At 42.5% G+C, this 19,521-nt stretch overlaps 1 long non-coding RNA gene across 1 annotated transcript in view; it reads left to right on the plus strand.

Moving 5' to 3' along the window:
• The first annotated feature begins 438 nt into the window (after positions 1-438).
• The window catches only part of LOC140498027 (uncharacterized), a 365,436-nt gene continuing 346,353 nt past the window's right edge, over positions 439-19,521 (plus strand). The window contains exon 1 of the long non-coding RNA XR_011964986.1: positions 439-534. This is a non-coding gene — a long non-coding RNA (uncharacterized lncRNA). The remainder of the gene's footprint in view (positions 535-19,521) is intronic.

A 19,521-nucleotide genomic window follows, 5' to 3' on the forward strand; every position in this document is an offset into this window, starting at 1 on the left:
AGAAAGAAAGAAAGGAGGGAAGGAGGAAAGAAGGGAGGAAAAGAAAGGAGGAGAAAATAAAAGATCGAAAGAACAGAAAAAGAAAGAACAACATTGCTCTCCCTGCCTCCTGGCCTCCTTGCTTCCCTCCCCCTTTCTGTTGCTAAGTAGATGGTAGGTTTATTTGCGGCTGTCAGTTCCCAGTAGAAAAATTCTGTTTTGGAGAGCCGCCTAGATGGAAATGGCTTCAGCACCGATTTCACCGAGAAAGTCTGCACGGTAATTAGTGTTCATGAGGGAGGAATTGAACTGGCAAACTCCCAAGAAAACTACACCCCAAAAGTTAGCTCTAGTCCAGAGGGCCACATCAAATCCAACTCCAGGACATGTGTCTCTATTGCTATATATAGATGCATACTCACAAACAAGCAGCTCTGCTGCTCTCAATTTGTAATTCTCAGGCATTCTCCTCACAAGCAGCTTTCTCATGGGGTAATGGGAGAAAGAAGAAGGTTTTTTGAGAAATGAAATCCACAGATACTCGCCAAATTTAATGTGAGTCAATAGTTTTAAGATATTTGCTAGGACTGGACATATAGTAGGTGATTAATTAATGTGAAAGGGGGGAGGGTTCAATGAAGGGAGGAAAGAAGGAAGGAGAGAAAGAAGGAGGGAAGGATAGAAGAAAGGGGAAGGGAGGAAGGAAGAGGAAAGGAGGAAAAAAGAAAAAAGAAAGAAAGGGAAAGGGAAGGAAGGAGAGAAGGAAAGGAAGAAGGGAAAGAGGACATTATGATCAAAGCCTTTTTGTATTTCTAAAAAAACTTAGCATCTTAAATCTCATGCCCACTTGTCTTCAACATACGACCTCTGTTCTAGCCTTCTAGAGTGTGTCCTTGAAGTACCGTCTTTTTGCTTGTGCTATTTCCTCTGCCTGTAGTACCTCAGTCTCCTTTCTGCCTATTTGAACCCTGTCCATCCTTCAAGGCCCTGCTTAAGTCTCTCTCCCCCAAAAAGGTATCCCTAACTTCTCCAGCCCATAGCACTCTCCCTCTCTGATCTCCTATGCCCTTGATATCCAAACCACACCAGAAGCACTTGGTTGAACCCTACCCTACCTTGTTCCCTGAGTGTTTTATCTGTGAGTCTTTGGTCCACTATCTAGATTGTGTGAGTGAGTACCCTACTCACAAGCAAAGACCCTCCCTTCTTACTTCATCCAAATACCCTGCAGTGACTGATACAGGCCCAGACAGAAGGGGCTAAGGAGATATGGGTTAAATTGAATTAGATAAATCATTGTCCTAGTGGCCTGCCAAATGCCAACTGAAAATATTCAACTTAACCTCTTGCCATCTGTTTCTTTTTTCTTCTAAAGACATATGCCTTGGATCATGAGTGGCTAGTTTGGAGGGTTAGAAGGAGAATCAGAGAGCACATCTGGGCTTACTTGCTACAGCCCCTTCTGCGTGGGCAGCTGGAGAGCTTGTAGCCATGAAACCCACCTAGGGGCATCTTCTTCTTCCTAGAAGTAGCAGATGATCTTAGAATCAGCTGCTGAGAAGCAGCTGGAGGTAGGATGGGAACACAGTTGGAACAGTCTGGGAGTACAGACGGAGTGGTCTGGGAAAAGATTTGGAGTGGTCTGGGAACACAGCTGGAATGGTCTGGGAGCACGCCTGGAGCTGTTCCAAGAGCCCAAGACAGACTGGTCTGGGAACATGGCTGGAAGCAGTAAGGGCTTCACAGCTGGCTCTTCTCCTGCATTCCCTCCCATGCCTCCATGGAGGATTTGGAGCTCTTCTGTTGGAGGTCTTGGGAAATTATCTGTTCTTTCTCCTACCCCCTTTCTCTTGAATGAAAAATTGCTGGTGTAATAGTACAACAGTACAATCTTGGACCAATTATTTAAAAGCAATAAGTGATGCTTTATGACAGTCAGTGAGGGTACATGGGGCACAGGTAGATTCAGATACAGAGGATATGGGCAGAATGTAGCTTTGGTGGCAGCTCCCCCTATCTAGATGGATAAATCTCAAGCACCGAAAGCAGTCCTCTTCTGGTCTAAGGTTCTTTCTATAAAGGATATTCTGTGTCTCTTCCATAATCAGCTATTTCCATCACCCACTGGGGAGACTGCGAAATTAGTCTTTCCCCACTCTAGCCTTGGATATCTCCCTGCCAACCCTTGTCTACCCAGAGGAAGCAAGATATAAGAAAACAAGGCTGTCCTTGAAGGATCAACCCCCTTTCACCACTGACATGTAGACCTTTTCTCTTGGGATACTGGACATTGTATCCACACTCTTTGCTGGGCATCGTCTTCCTGCCCAACCTTTGCCATTGGCCATTCTTTGTGGATGCTGACCACAGTTTATTTGAAATTTGCTTCCTTTCTTCTCCTCCAGTTCTTTCTGATTCCTCAGTGGATGATCTCAGCCTACTTGTAAGGATTCTGCTTCCTGCCTATTGCCTCCCAGTTACATGGTATTCATGCACCCTTCCTCAGAGCAGCTGCTCCTTCAGCCATGACCCACTGCCCAAACAGCACTCCATGATCAGCACAGCACGGTGGGCAGAACATTAGATCTGAAGTCAGAGGACGAGGGCATGAATCTAAGCTGTGCTGCTTGTAATCTACAGGACCCTAGCTACATCCCTTTCCAACTGGGGTTTCCTTTCCTTTATCTGAAAAAGGAAGGGGTTAGAGTAGATTATCTCTAAGGTCTCTTCCACATCTAAATCCATGATTCTGTGGGAGTTCAGAGAAGGAAGAGAAATACGTGGGCTGGAATAATCAAGGGAAACTCCATAGAGAGGGGGACCCTGAAAGATGAGGAGGATTTGTCAGACTGAGAGGAAAGATGACGTTCCCCCAGCTGGAGGAACACAAATGCTAATCAGAAACAGAAATGAACATTGTGTGAAGTGCAAACAGTGAGGCAAATAGCCTGGATGGGACAGAGGATGCATTTGGGGAAAGAGAAAAGTAAAAGTCATAGAGTGGGGTGGGAGTAGTTCACCACAGACACAGCTGGGAGGGAATCAGAAACCATACCATGAGTAATATTAGGACCCTGACTCTCTGTGTCCTTGTCAGCTCCACTCTGGCCTAGAAACCATAAGACCAGAGAAGTACTGGTGTTATGGGTATATGTGCTCAGTAATCCCTGATTATTGAATGAATACTTGATGAATACTTCTCTGAGACCCATGAGCTTGAGAAGAAAGACAAGGAATAAAGCTAGGGTTTTGGGGAAGATAAGAAAAAATATTTTAACCTTCAGAGGGGAAAGAGGGTCAAGAAGTCTGCAGGTTCTTTATTCCAAACCTAATTTTTTTCTTTTCATATATCACCCAGAGTTCTACAATGCTACACTCAGGCAATACTCTATAATAATGAGTGCTGAGAAATGGAGTGGGATGGGATGGGAAGGGAAGGGATAGGCTGGGATGGGATGAATTGTTTCTGTTTCTTTATTTGTAAAATGGTCTAGGCAGACACTCAAGGGTACATACACAACTGAAACCTCAGCAGATATAAAAACATAAACCCTTCATAAATGCCCTACTGGGACAACACTGTATTCATTAAAGTCCTGGACTTGATTTCTAGTAGGGGTACCAATGGTTGGTCATCTTCAGGCATGTTATTACCTTCACTAATACCATCCTCCTAGGACAAGGATTGATTCAGACAAACTGTTATTCTTCCTTATGAGAAATTAAGAATCCAAACTCTTCCTGACTCTTTGTCAGTTTCCAATTTAGATAGCCTTTCAGAAGTAGCTCCTGGTATGAAAGGAAAGGTAACCTGGGATTTTGCGGTCATCAAACTATTCACTTCGAACCCTAAGGAGAGATTTCAATTTTAGCCTTTGGAGTTTTAAATGTACCTCAGTGTTGGCTCATCTTTGAAATCCTTCAATCTTATCTCTTCTCAGCCTTTCTCAGCTCTCTTCTCTTTAAAATTCCTCCCTAAGTAAAGAGGCACTCCCAAAGCCAAGAAGAACTGGACTCAAATCTCACTTGGCAAGTCAGTGTTCTAGACAATTCCCTGTGGCTCTAAGTAGCCTAGAAGCTTCTGACCTGAAGTGTTGGAGGCACTCCCTCACCAGGGATTCCCCTACATCACTGAACAGGTCTAATCCTTATCCCTCATTTTTATGAATTAGGAAAATAGGTTCCCCGACCCCAGTAAAAATGTTAAGCAAAATCAGTGATTGGATCATCTAAAGACAAATCAGGTCCCAACTCTGCCACTTACTCACTATGTGATCTTAGGCAAGTCATCTAATCTGTCTGTTCCTCAGTTTGTTTGTGTGCAAAGAGAGAAAACTGGACTAAATAACCTCTAAGGTACCTTACATCTCTAAATCTATAAACCTTATTCTTTAGTTGTTTCAATTATATCCCACTCTCTGTGATCCCGTTTGGGGTTTTCTTGACAAAGATACTGGAGCAATTTGCCATTTACTGCTCATTTTACAGATGAGGAAACTGAGGCTAACAAAATTAAGTCATTTGTCCAAGATCACACAGCTAATAAGTGTCTGAGGCTAGATTTGAACTTAAGTGTTCCTGGCCCCAGGCCATGTGCTCTATTCACTGTGCCATCCATCTGCCCAATCTATAGATCTAAATTAGTTGTTTTGTTTTGTTTTTTCATTTCCAACAGATTGCTTGGGTTTTTCAGTGTACTTTTGAAGAGAGCTCCAGGTCTTTGTTACAGAAATGCATCTAATCTGTAGGCTCCGTTTGCCCCTTCACCACATCTCCTCAACCCTTCCCTCTCCCTCCTTCCCTCCCTCCCATCTTGTTCCATCAGCCTGGGATTCGACCAGAACACTGGAGATGTCATCTTTGCAGTCCACATCCACTGGCTCCTCCCACCTTTAGGGTAGATATTTTCCGTAAGATGAATTACTGATGACCTAACCATGACTCTAATGATGATCTAGCCATATCTACAAGTCCAGCCAGCTGACTGGAAGACAAAACTCCAAATGCCCATCCAGTAAACCCCCTCAGAAAAACAAAATAAAAGGAGCAGAGGCATACCATGGTATCAATTCCACCTGTGAACCAAAACTTAACCATTTGAGGGCATCACCCAGTGAGGATTTCCCTCTCATCCTCTGAAGCAGCTCAAAGGTTCAATACTGCTAAGTGCCCAGGATTTAACCTATACTATTGATGTTGGGTTAAGCTCAAAGGCTAGATGTAAGAGTTGCTTAAAAAACTGAATGCATTACTGAGTAAAGCACTCCAGCTTTGGCCTGTCGCATTGTTTGCCTCAACAATGTTTTGTTTTCTTTAAAATATACACACGCACACACATACACACAGATACATACGGAGACACATGCACATGCGCATGCACACATGCATATTTCCCAAATATTGATACTACAATAAGGGACTCCTCATATCTCTCCTTTTAAAATGACCTCTCTTTGATTAGAAAAGTAAAATTAACTTGTTTAGGATCCTTTCTTGTCTTCTTTTTAACACAAATATTTAAAGGATCTGTAACTTTTGTCAGCATGGGAATGCCCCATGCCAAGTGATCACAATCTATCTATGACACAGTAGATCAGATCTAAGGACCTTAGGGTAAAGGGCTTGCAGAGGTGTGTGTGTGTGTGTGTGTGTGTGTGTGTGTGTGTGGCCCAGGGTCACCCATCTCATGAGTGTTTGACTCCAAGTCCAGCACTCTGCCTCTGATTATATTTTAAATGAATTTCAGAGTACTGAAAAGGTGAAAGACTGAGGGGTGAAGTAAGGATAGAATGAATTTACTATCCCCAATTTATAGGGAGACAAATTGAGAGTTAAAACTCTTGGGTTTGAGTTCTATTTTAGTCACTGCTAGGGATGGTATAAAATGAGAGTATTGGACAAAATGATCTCTAAAGTCCCGTACAGCTCTGAGATTCTACTATAACAAGCACTTGTTATAGGTTTAACAATGAATAACAGTTAACATTACTATAGCACTTTAAAGTTTGCCAGGTACTTTGAAGGAAGTAGAATGAGAAGGGCAGGGTCTCTGCCCTCAAGGAATTCACAGTATCATTAGATTTAGAAAAAGAAGAGAGCTTGGAGGCCCTCCACTACTTTACTTTATAAGATAGGAAACTGAGTCACATAGAGAGCGAGTTGCCCAGGGTAACACAGCTAGTAAATGTCTCAGACAGTGTTCCAACCCAGTTGTTCTTGATCCCAAGTCCAGGACTCTCTCTATAATGTAATGTTGCCTTTCTTTAGATCCACAGAGGGAGAATAGAGTGAGATAAGGCAGAATACTATCAGGGACTAAACTGTATGGTTCATGGACAACTAGGTGGTGCAGTGGATACAGCACCAGGCCTGAAGTCAGGAAGACTTCCAGAGTTCAAATCTGGCTTCAGACACTTATTAGCTGTGTGATCCTGGGCAAGTCACTTAACCCTGTTGGCCTCAGTTTCCTAATCTGTAAAATGAGCTGGAGAAGGAAATGGTAAACAACTCCCATATTTTTGCCAAGAAAAGCCCCAAATGAGTCAAGAAGAGTCAGACACAACTGAAAAACAACAAAACTATGTAGTTCATAGTCCAGTAGGTCAGAACAGCTTGGACCAGAATAGTTCAGGAAGGCTTCATGGAGGAGGAGGTACTTGAGCTTGGCAGAAAAGAGAATAAGGACATTCCAGTTTGGAAGAACAGTGTGAACCAGAAATACACATGTTTCTTTGTTTTGAGTTTTTTTTTTTTTTGGTGGGATGTCTGTGTTCGTCCTTCGTTGCCAAAGAAGACCATGCCATCAGAGAAATGATGACATGACTTGCACTTGACTTTGTTTTTTGAGTGAGGGAGGACTGTGCAGGCCACCAGCCTCACTGGGAGTGGGGGGAGAAGAGAGCAAGAGTCAGAGAGAAACTGGACTGATTGAAGCGTGTGCAAAGTCTCAGGGAAAGACTTCTAAATTCTATCTGCCTTTGTCTCCTGCCTTCCTTGGGCAATCACCTATTCCTCTTCTACCGCAGTTTCCTCCCCTGAAAGAAGGGAATAGTAGTGGCCGCTCCCTCCCTCTGTCACAAGGACAGAGGGAGGTTAGATGAGATCATGTTTGGAAAGTCTGCCTATCCCTCCAGAGAGAGCAGCTCTATCAATAGGAGGAGGCAGAATTACTGTCTTTTTCTAAGACTTGAGTAACAGTGGAAGACTCCTTTGCTTCTTGCCTTTGACTCTGCCCTACAAAGAAAGGTTCCTTTGGTGGGGGTTGGGGAGGAGGGGAGAAGGACCATCCCCCTTATCTGAACATTCTGTTGAGACACAGGGAGAGTTTCATTCAAATCAACAAGTGTTTATTCAGTCTTCTTCCCTCCCTGGTCTTATGCAAGATCCTATGGAGGATTTGGAAGAAGATAATTCCTGGTCTCTGAGAGGTCATAGTTTAGCAAGAAAGGCAAGAGACAGTTAGGTGGTATTCATTCAATAAACATTTATTAAGTATTTGCTATTTGCTAGGCACTACGTAAGGTGTTGGTAAAGTTTATGCTGGGTAGTGCACTGGACTGGGATTCATAAAGACCTTACCTTGAACCCTGAACACTTACTGTGTGACCCTGGACAAGTCACTTCATCTCTTTCACCCTCCATTTCCTCATCTGTAAAATAGGGATAATGTCTGCACCTACCAATTAGGGTTGTTATAAGGATCAAATTAGATCATGGATGCAAAGCATTTTGCAATCTTCAAAGTGCTATTTAAATACATACTAATTTCTATTATTATTGTATGATATTGGAGAATAATACAGGACAGATTGTCCCAAGAGCTACATCCTGATGTTCCAATTCTAGGCAGTGCTTTAAGATGTTGGAGAGGTGTTGGAGAGTCCTTCAGGAAGGTATGACTTGAGTCCTGAAGGAAAGATTTGGACATGTGGCAAGATGTAGGAGAGGCATTACAGGATATGTGGGGTGGCAAGAGCAAAGATTCAAAAGAACAAAGTAGAGTATTTTGAGACAGACAGTAGTGAGTAAAAGTGTTTTACTCCATTCATGCTTAGACATGGAGAACACAAGATTGGATACATCTATCTCTGAAGGCTTAAGATTGTATCTGAATTCACATTTCTCCACCTAGAAGGTTCAACAAGTCCATTTCATCAAAGTTTACTGGATATTTGGAGTCCTATTTCAGAAAATCTAACATAAAACTTATTAACCAGGTGAGTTTAGGGAGGAGTATGTTTCAGGAAGTTTATCCAGTTGTAGAAGTCATCTCAGTATCTCTTTAATAGCAAGATCTCATTTCTCATATCAGAGTGGCAACATGGCTCCTTTCCTCAACCACTGCCTAAGAAATAAGCATAAGCATGCCTACATTTATATCTTGAAAAGGATCCCTCTGAAGGTATCAGACTGTACCCACAGCCCAGAAAACCAGAAGGATCCACACCTAAAAGGAAAACTCATATTGACCAGAGAGCATTCCATATTTCTTAGAAAGGTGAAAGAAAGGATCCCAATAAAAGGAAGGCAGAGAAAACAAAAAGGAAACATAATGGTTCAGAACGTCTCTCCAAAGACTACTCATTCTCTCTGTCTAGGAACCTGATTCTTAAATTGAACAAGTGAACTGCCTATACCCACACCAATGACCGTATGGTACAGTGAAAAGAGCTCTGAAGTCAGACCCTGAGTTCATATCCCACCTCTGATGTTATCTGTATGACTTTACACAAGTCACTTAATTTTGCTAGACCTCAGTTTCCTCATATGTAAAATAAAAAACTGGTCTGTATGGTCTCTAAGATCTCTTCAAGCTCTCAGTCTATGATTCTTTGACAAAGGGACTGTGTTTTAGAACCCACCAGAAGTTACTCAATAAGAGTATAGGAGACCCAAGTCCTTCTCTCATCTTTTCCATATAAACTAGGGTCAATCATTGCAAGTATCTGTGCTTCAGCTTTTACATCGATAAAATGGGAATACTAACCCCTACTTTGTCTCCCTCCTTTGAGAGTTCAGTGAGATAAATGATATGGAAGCCTAAAATCAGTAAAAGGGGTGATGGTGGTTATCCCAGGAGAAAATGGGAATGGCCAACATAGAGAATGGAGGAAGCCCTTCCAGTGACTCAGGGCCTAAAGTTATGACCCTATGCCAGAGTCCTAGAATGGCTGTAACCCTGAGGCAAATGTGCATAGCTAGACTAGGTTTGACTTCTCTGATAGGCTAGGCTATTTAAAAAGCCGACATCTTTCCCGTGCCAGTCTCCATGTCCCTTAGCGACTCGTGTCTGCACTGCCTAGAGACGGAGGATCATTTTGCCAAGAGAAGGGAGAGGCCCATCAACATGTCATGTCCACTTTTTGTCCTTTTTTACGGCATTGTAAAGGCTGAGCAGCTAACACCAGACGTGTAATTCTCAGCATTTAAGATGTAAGTGAGGGCATGCTTGCAAGGAGAGACATCTTTTAAAAAGGTTCAGCTCTCTCTATTTTTAACCCTCAGGATGTCAACAGAATTCTTTCTAATCCAGCAGATATTGAGGCTGACACAACAATGGTTTTGGATTAACAAATATTTATTAAACATGGACAATATGCCCAGGTACATGTGTGACAGGCACAGGAGAAGGCACAGACCATCTCTTCAAAAGTCATAGAAATGAAAGAATTAGTGAAGAAGCTGGGTATAGTGGAAGGGACACTGGATTCAAAGATGGCAGATCTGGATTCCACTCATTAGTCTTGTGACTTAGAATGAGTCATTTCATCTCTTTGGGCCTCAGTTTTGCAATCTATCAAATGAGAGGGTTGTATTCAATGATCGGGAAGGTCTCTTCTAGCTCTAAATCCTATGAGTTAGAGAATAATTAGTGTTTAACAAGGTATTGTTAAGTGTAGAGAACATGAAGATCATTTCACAATACTTTCTATGTATGTCGCCATTTCCCACGCATTGTCTCATTCCCGTGAAATGAGAGAGATGAACTATATTTTGGATTCTAGGATTTAGTGACAGGATGCACCTTAGCACAGGACTTGAATTCGAGAGAGAATTGAGTTGAAATCCCACTTCTAACACTCACTGACTGTGTCCATGGACAAATAACATCCTCTCTCAGCTTCAGTTTTCTTATCCATAAAATGGAGATTATTCTCATTTGGTCATTTTTTAGTTATGTCCTGTTCTTTGTGAACCCATCTGGAGTATTTTTTTGGCAAAGATACTGGAGTGGTTTTCCATTTCCTTCTCCAGCTCATTTTACAGATGAGGAAACTGAGGCCAACAGGATTAAGTGACTTGCCCAGGTTCACACAGCTAGTAAGTGTCTGAGGCCAGATTTGAACTCAGGAAGATGAGTCTTTGTGACTCCTGACCCAGTACTCTATCTGCTGCACCACTTAGCTACCAAATGGAGAAGACAGCAATAATAACAATACCTGTGTGAGGCTTACACACACACACACACACACACACACACACACACACACACACATAAAACATATATATGTGTGTATATACATATATATGAAGAACTTTGTACATCTTAAAGCATTTTTAAAATGGCTACCATCATAATAAAGTCCAACTCCCTCATTTTCCGAAGGAGAAAACTGGGGCCAGGTAAAGCAAAATGACTTGCTCAACATCACACAGGTAAAAAGTAGATGACCTGGCATGTGGATCCACCTCTTCTGTCTCCAAATCCATTGCTCATTTCCCAATACTATGCTCTCCCCTTAGTTGATGGCTCAGGTCCCTTCTAGCTCTGATAATCTATGATTCTATGCCCTTCATGCAACGCCTGATAAGCTCATCCCCACTGAATAGGTAGGGACTGAATGTGTTCCTTCTTAGAGGGTGTGATGACAGATATGGGTTCTATGACCAGTGAAGCTCAGAAAGTAGTGAAAGGGAAGAAACCTTGGGCCAAGGGCAAGGTTTCCTGGATGCATTCCAAAAAATAAGCCGATGCCCTTAAAAGTTGAACTGATCAGCAAGGTCTATGGCCCAGAGCAGGATGTTTTCCATAGGGCTCTCTGGATTTTAGAAGTGGAGCCTGGAGAGGGGAATGCTTAATTGGAATGAGCCCCTAGTGGTAGCATCTGAGGAACTGTGGCAGGTCAGTCATGTGGGGCAGTGGAAGGAGGATTGAACTGGGATTTAGGAGACCTGGCGCTGAGATGTTAATGAGTTATGTGCCCAGGAACAAATCACTTTATTTCTTTGAGCCTCAGTTTACTCTGTAATAATCTGTAAAAAGTGGGGATGAATACTACCTGTACATCAGAGGGCTATTATGAGAAAAATGCTTTGGACACTTTAAAGTTCACATAGAAAGTGAGCTATTGCTATGTTTTGAATGGGGAAGGAGAATTTCTCTACTCATGCATAAACCTGGCTCTGCTTCAAGTTAATTTGCTCCCCTCTCACCAGGCCTCCTGTTCTTCTTCATTCCCAATTCTGCCCCCACCCAGCTCTTCGGATCCTTCACAAAGGAAGATGGATGACTCTGTGCAATACAGGGGGGCCTCAAGGACTTCCCCACTGCTCACTCCCATCATCATATCCTCCCTACCCACCCCAAGCCCACTACTTAGTCAGTAGCAGCCCTTTGATGTCTTGCTATTTCCTCTATAGGGTTTTAGGAGCAAAGCACTTTGTAAACATTAAAACATGATCAAAATATAAGTTTTATCATCATCATTATTATCTGACCCTCTCCACTGCCAGGTGGGTCAGAGAAAATCTGGAGCTTCACAAATCCAGGACTCCATAACGTCTTTCATTTGTGTAATTATGGGCAAGCTAGGGGCAGCTGGGTGGTGCACTGGATAGAGCACCAGTGCAGGAGTCAGGAAGACCTGAGCTCAAATCTCACCTCAAACACTTGACACTCACTAGCTATGTGATCTTGGGCAAGTCACTTAACCCCAACTGCCTCATCCTGGGTCATCTCCAGTCATCCTGATGAACATCTGGTCATTGGATTCAGATGTCTCTGGAGGCGAGGTGAGGCTGGTGATCTGTACAGCCCTCCCTCACTCAAAACAAAGTCAAGTGCAAGTCATGTCATTATTTCTCTGATGACATGGTCTTCTTCAGCAATGAAGGATGAACACATAAGATGGGTAAACTATTGTATCCTTCTAGAAATAGATACCAGCTACCATGAACACCTCTGAGACTCAGTTTTCTCATCTGTAAAGTGGGAATGACAATTCTCATCCCACCTACCTCACAGGATTGTTTTGAAGAAGGGCTTTGTAGACCTTAAAATGCTATAGAAATGTGAGTAGTTATTATTTCGTCATCTGTCAAATGGTATAATAGCACCTGTCCTCCCTCCCTCTAATGTGAATCTTCCCTGATGAGTATCTTTAAGTTCTGTTCAAGTGTAAGGTGCTATTAACTTTTCCTTTGGCAAGACTGGGGAAGGCCCAGTTCTCCAGGGTTCTTTCCATGACCAAGTCTTAACACTGTCAGGGAGCTCTTTTTGCTCCGAAAAAGTTGTTTAAGTTATCTATATTTTTCAACTAAAGAGGGACTCATTGTGGTATACTGGGAAAACCACTAGCTATTGTTTCCCAGAATCTGGGTTCAAATCTCAGCTCTGCCACTTACTACCTGTGTAATTACTTACTACCCGGGCATATTTATCCTTTCTGGGCCACAGGCATTCATCTATAAAACAAAGGGGTTGGACTCAGTGACCTCCAACATTCCTTCCAACTCTAAATCAATGATTCTGTGCTTTCAGAAGCCAGTCCTTGCTCAGAAGGTCAGGCTGGGCCACTCCTGGTGTTACAAGTGCTGGCAATGTTTACTGCCTGGCTTGCAATTTGGATGTTGTTACTCATGATACCATATGGCACTTCTTTGTGGACTTCAAGGATCTTCCCAGGTCTCCAATCCTAGCATGAAAGGATATCAGAACTAGGAAGGACCTAAAAAATATCCAGTACAACCCCTCCCCATTTCAGAGATGAGATAACTGAGGCTCAGAGACATGAAGTGACCCATTTACTCAGGGAATAAATAGCAGAATGCAGATGTGGACAAAGGCCCCATGATCGTAGATTCAGAGCTAGAAAGAATCTGAGATTGTTGAGTCTGATCCCTTTAATTTTCAGATGAGGAGGCTAAGAGCCAGAGTGGTTTAGTGACTCAGTCCAGGTCTTTCTGACCCCAAGTCCAGATCCCTAACCACTACACCATCCCTCCCCAAACCAAGAAGAAATATTTGTTAAGTAATAAAACAAGTTCAAAGGCTATGTTCCCTACCTTTTATGATCTTCTTGTCTAAGTGAGGCCATGACAGAATGGAGAGGGTTTCTCCAAACAAACATCATTTATACAATATTGGCGTGATATGCAAACTCACACCTTAACAAACATGAACAAGTTGATAAGAACTGAAAATCTGGAGGGGCTTCCTAGGGGAGATGGAGGGTGAGCAAACCAGAAAGGATAGTGGGACTTGAATGGGCAAAGAGGAAAGGAGTAGACATAGTTTGGTTACTGTGGAAAGATCAACATTTCTAGAAGGGATTCAGAGGAAGGTGATTCAAATTCCCTTCCCACACTTTTGGGTTATATCCTTTAATTTCTATTGACCTCAGTTCCCTCATTTTTAAAATGACGGAATTGGACCAGATGACTACCAAGATCCCATCCAACTCTAATACTATGATTCTATGAATACTAGCTCAGAGTTAACAATGTTAAATTTTAGATGTTAATTTTTTCTAGCAGAGACAGAAAGATACGAGTTATATCCCAGGGATGGGAAGCAGGTTTCTATTTCATCAAGCTAGTGGAGGCTTTCTGGAGGAATCTCAAGGACCATTTGAATACTGGTAGGGTGTTGGCTTGGAAACCTGGGGATCAGGGCAGAGAAGGTTATTCAGAACACAGAGGGTGAATCCTTTGTCTGGAAGGAAAAGGAGAGAAGCTGTCTTTGGAGCAGGAGGAGACTAGGAAGGGCTCACACACCCAGAATGAGGATTTTGGATCCTCAGTGCAGTGGGACAGTTGAAGGGCAGTGTAGAGGAAAGTGGTGGGGGTAGGGAGATGGGATAGGTCATTGTCAAAGTGACAGATGGAGAAGATAACTTTGGCAGCTGCACTGTGGGCAGGAGGCAGGGAGTCCAGAGAGGAGAAGGTTGTGATCATCCAGGAAAAAGATGGCTGAGACTTGGTTTGGATAGTGCCAATGGTGGGGGGCAGGGAGGGGGAGGGGGAGTCCCAGGGACAATGAAAGGTAAAAAGAAGGATTTGGACCAAGGACTAGAGGAGTAGAGAGAAGGCTATTGAAGACATTGACAAAATGCTGAGATCCTTTTCATGGTGACTTTATCCACAAATATTCAGCATACTTCATGCATTTAATAGTAGCCTACTATATGAAAGTTCTCCTAGGGAATGCACAGTCCCTGTACCTGATGAGCACACAGTCTGGGTGGGGATGGAGAGTCACACACAATAAAGAATCACTGAGGACAGATAAGTTCCTCCCAGGAGTGGTACAGACAATAAATGCTGTAGGATTTCCAAGAAGTGAAAGTACAGTGCGGTCTAGAGTAGTGAAGCCTTCCTAGAGCATGGACCTTTCAGGATGGGTAGGATCAGGACAGATGGAGAGGAGGGAGGGAGGAGGGCATTTCAGGCCAGGAACAGTGTGAGCAGAGACACAAGCTGACAGATCTCTCTTCACCATACCTAGTGTGAGTAGGGAATGAAACATTGGCTCCAGGATATCTGGGGAGAGTGACCTCTGTAGGCCTGTATTTTGGAGGACAGAGAGCTCAGGGGTGGATAGGAAAATTAACTTAGCTTCTATTTACAATGAGTTCACTCCAGCAGAGTGGGTGACTTCCCCTTAACTGGTTTTTTCCAAAAGTCATACCTATAACTACTGGTTTTCTTTTTCTCATCCCCAAAGGGGAGTGATAGTTCCTTCACCCCTTCACCTGCCTAAACAGAACCTGGTGTGGGACATCTTTGTACGCTGACCTAAAAAAGTGAAAATTAACCTAGAATAGATTGAATACCTGCTTCCACCATGTCACTCTAAGTCAATTTCCTCTTCCTTCCCAAATCATAGATTGTCCTTCAGCCAAATTAGTCTCCTCATCACTCCATGAACATATGTGGTATATGCTTTCCTCCAATCACTTGCTCATTTTATTTCATTGTTGGGAATACCCTCCCCCATCTCCTTCTCTGACCCCCAGAAAGGGTCCTTAGACAGGAAAGCTCAAAACATCTATTGGGACTATTTTCAATGAAGCAAAGGTGGCTATACAACTTGGGAGCTTAGTTTATTTGTTTGATTTTTTGGTTTGGGGCTATGATTTCATCAGTAAAATGAACAACTGGTGTGAAAATTCACTTTATCTGAGCAAATCAACAACCCAACAGTTTGGTCCTAATAGTCTTAGAAAATTGCCTAAGGCACTGAGAGGTTTAGAGCCACTTAGAGAGTGTGCTGTTATTATTGGTGGTGGTAGTCCTTCGTTCTCATTTTCAAGGAAGACCTGTGATGAGCTCAAGTCTTCCTGACTCCAAGGCTACCTTTCTAGTCACTGCATCACTTTGTTGGGCAGGTTGGTGACATAATGGAAATGATGCTTTATAAAGATCAGTCTAGAAGGAGGATGTAGCAAATGGTAGAGGGGGAAGAGACAAGAAGGCCAGGACTGGTATAGTACAAGTTTGGAACAACCTTCAACTCACTTTATATGCCAGCCAAAGTACCCTCCTGTACTCCTTCCCTCTATAACACCAATGCATGAATCTGTAGAAAGAATGCTAAATTTGGAGTCAGTGAACCAGGGATTCAAATCCTCAGTCTACCACCTATTGCCTGTGTGGCCTTGTACAAGTAACTGAACCTCTCTAGGCCACAATTTTCTCATCTATAAAAGGAGTGAGTTGGATCAGATCAGAGGTGGGAAATTTGCAGCCTCAAGGCCACATGTAGCCTTCTAGGTCCTTGGGTGTGGCCTTTTGACTGGGTCCAAGTTTTAAAGAACAAATCCTTTTATTAAGGAGATTTGTTCTGTGAAGTTTGGAGTCAGTCAAAGGGCCCCACTTGAGGACCTAGAGGGCCACACATGGGGTTGAGGCCACAGGTTCCCTACCCCTGGCACTAGATCATTCTGACAGGTCTTTCTATCTCAAAATCTATAATCCAATGATCTTCCCCAATTCCCTGAGCTGTAATGACCCACCTCCTTAGATGATACATAGAATTTTGTTATGCACTTCACAAATGCTGTTATCATATTATAGTTGTCTGTGTTAATATCTTATTTCCTCACTAAACCATAAGCTCTATGAAAGTAGAGACTGCCTTATTCATCTTACTATCCCCAGCTCATAGTACAATGCTCTGCATGTGCGAGGTGCCAAAGAAATGCCTATTATATTATTATTCTAAGAGTCTGATTTTTTTTATTTTTCTTTTACTACATTTTTTGTGTATACACGTCTATCACCTACAAGCTCCTTTTGGACATGAGTCAAATCTTACTTTTTTGTATCCTCTCCTCCAACCCATTCCTCCACACACAGTGCCTAGCACAGGACTGAATACATAGTAGGTGTTTAGTTAAATTTTCCTAAATTGAATAAGCTGGTATAGAATCAACCTGAATATCATCATTATTCAGGCTGAGATGAGCCAACAAAAGTGGGTCAACTTCAGTAAAGCAACTCATTACTGGCTTGGGAGGCAATGTGGCAAAGAGGAGAGGGTGTAGGTCTTAGAGTCAGAAAGACCTGCTTTCAAATTCGATCTCAGACACCACTAGCTGGGTGACAATGAGCAAATCACTTGATCTCCCTAAGCATCAACTTCATCATCTGGAAAATGGGGATAATGATGACTGAGCCTGTATGATTATATTATTATGAGATTCAAAGAAGGTGCTGTGTGTACTGTGCTTTGAAAACTACCAAGGACCACATAAATGCCAGTTATTGTGCTCATGTTCACTGGCCCATAGCAGTAAGCCCTCTAGCCTGTGAAGTTGTGGTTTCCTTCTATAGAAAAGGAGGTATAGTTCAAGTCAAAAATCTTTCTCCACAAACCTTGATACCTGGCTCCATCACACCATCTCAACTACATTTCTTCTTCCTGCCTAAATTATACCCTCTTCTTTAGCCATATTGATCTCCTCACTGCCCAATGAACATGTGGTGGATGTTTTCCTCCTGTCCTTTTCTCATTCTGTTCCATTATGGGGAATACCCTTTGGAGATAGCTTTGAGGTTACTTTGGCTGAAAATAGGGAAATAGATGAGATCATAGAATTTTGGAAGAGGCTGACCATAACGTGTGCTACTAACTCTAAGAGCAATATGAGAACAGAAGAAGGAGAGAGCCATGTTGTGGGAACCACTGGAGAAGGCTTCATGGACAAGGTGGGAGTAGAGCTGAACCTTGTAAAGGCGGTAGGATTGGAACAGTTGGACAGTCCAGTAGGGGAAAAGGAAAGAAACAGGACCCGAATAAGCAGAGCCACAGATGTAAGAATGAGTAATGTCACTCATATTAAAGACAATGAGTAGAACGGTTTGACTAGAGTGGAGGGAGCATATTGGATTACAGTGAGAAATTATGTTAAGTAGATGAGGTATGGCTAGATCAAGATCGTCCTTGAAAGCCAGGCAGAAGAGTTTGGACTTGATGTGGTAGGAAATAGGGTAATAATGTAGGTTTTTGAGTAGTGAAACAAGCATTTGAGGGAAGATTACTCTGACATCAATAGAATGGACTGAGAAAGGGACTATAGGCAAGAAGACCACCCAGAGATTATTGGAGTAATCTAGGCTTGAAGAGACTGGAAGAGGACCCTGAAGATGGAGGCAGGGGCCAAGGTTTCTAGCTAAAATGATCAGGAGCTTTCCTGGAAGAAATGGGGGTGTTGGGAAGAGGAAACAATTCTGTTGGAAAGACCCCAGGGTCTTGGGTGTAGGTATTTTGAATCTGATGATAATTTAAGTGGTAAGTTAAGCATTTATAAAAACAGGTAGAAGCGAGACATCAGAATTGTAATGAAAGAGGGTTATTAATGGAGAAAGGGTGGTTGAAAAGAATGGATGGACTTCCTAGAGAAGAGGGAAAAGGGTAAAGGAAAAGATCATCATAGAGAACAATCATATTTAAGGACTGGAAAGAGAAGGAAGAGCTAGCAAAGGAGATAGAGAAGAAATGGTTAAAAAGTGAGAACTGAAGTGTGCTAAGGCCATAATATCACAGAGGACAGATGAGAATGGGGTGGCTGACAATGTAAAATGCTTTAGGAAAGTCAAGGATTAGGAGGGGCATGGAAGGTCTGACAAAGTTGGTCACACTGACATTCATTCCCATTCTCTAACCTTTTTGGACACTCTCCTCATAGCTCCCTATCTTGCAATTTCATTCCTACGATTCCCTTGTATTCAGCCAGCTGTCAATTTCACCTAAGGGGTTAAATACCAAACCCAAAGGAATGAAGATCTAAAAGTGAAATTGCATATATTATGACTGTCTAATGGAGATTATCATTTCAAGGGGTTCTTCCTCATATCCATAATATCAAGCCAAAGGTTTCTTCTTCTTGACCCCCTAAAGCAGAACTAGAGCAGATGAATAGAAGTTACAGGAAGGAAGCTTTTCGATCAATGTAAGAAAAACATGAGAGTGATACAAAAATGCTCTTTTGTGGAGTAATGAGTTTCCTGTCACTGAAAGTATGTGTACTGTGTGTAAATTCAAACTGGATGACAAGGTGACAGGTATATTGCGGACAAGATTTATTGTTAGTCTTTCCAACTCTAAGATTCTATGACTCTTGGGCACCTTCCTGTTTCACCTCCATGTAAGGCCTACCCACCTCCTCTCCCCTTTCTCTTTGCTAATCCACTCCCTTGTTGCCAGTTTATTCCCTCCCCAAATTCCTTTCTCCAAGGCCAACTGAGTCTAACCACCCCTCCTGAGGCTTTTTTCAATTTGATAGACCTGATGTTTTATTTAAAAAAAAAAAAAAACAACAGATCTGCCTTCCTTTGGTTAATTCTGTAATTCAATTAACAGAAAGGTAGGCCATTGGGGAGGTAAGTATGTATGTTAGGGAGGAGAGGTAGGAGAGACTTGAGGATGTTGAGTCCCTCCTCCTGAGATGATTACACCATAGGCTTTCTAGTCCTACATTTCTCAGGAAATCATATTTCGCTCACTTCATGCCTTTTATTCCTAAAACACAGAGACTTTTTCAATTACTGAGATCTCCATGAAATTAATTTTACTGGGTTATTTGTTTTCTACTTCCCTCTTTACACACACACACACACACACACACACACACACACACACACACACACACATACCCACCCCTAAGATTGCATCCTCATACTTTCTCAGAAATCAGTAGCACCATCTCACTTCCATCCCATCTGAGTTCTTCACCTGCTAAATAAACAATACCCTCTTTATAATCCCCATGTTGGACCAAGGTCCCACGGTGAACTCTTAAAGCTCTTGAGCTCTGTAGT

This window comes from Notamacropus eugenii, chromosome 4 (genome assembly GCF_028372415.1).
Source record: "Notamacropus eugenii isolate mMacEug1 chromosome 4, mMacEug1.pri_v2, whole genome shotgun sequence".
NCBI lineage: Eukaryota > Metazoa > Chordata > Mammalia > Diprotodontia > Macropodidae > Notamacropus > Notamacropus eugenii.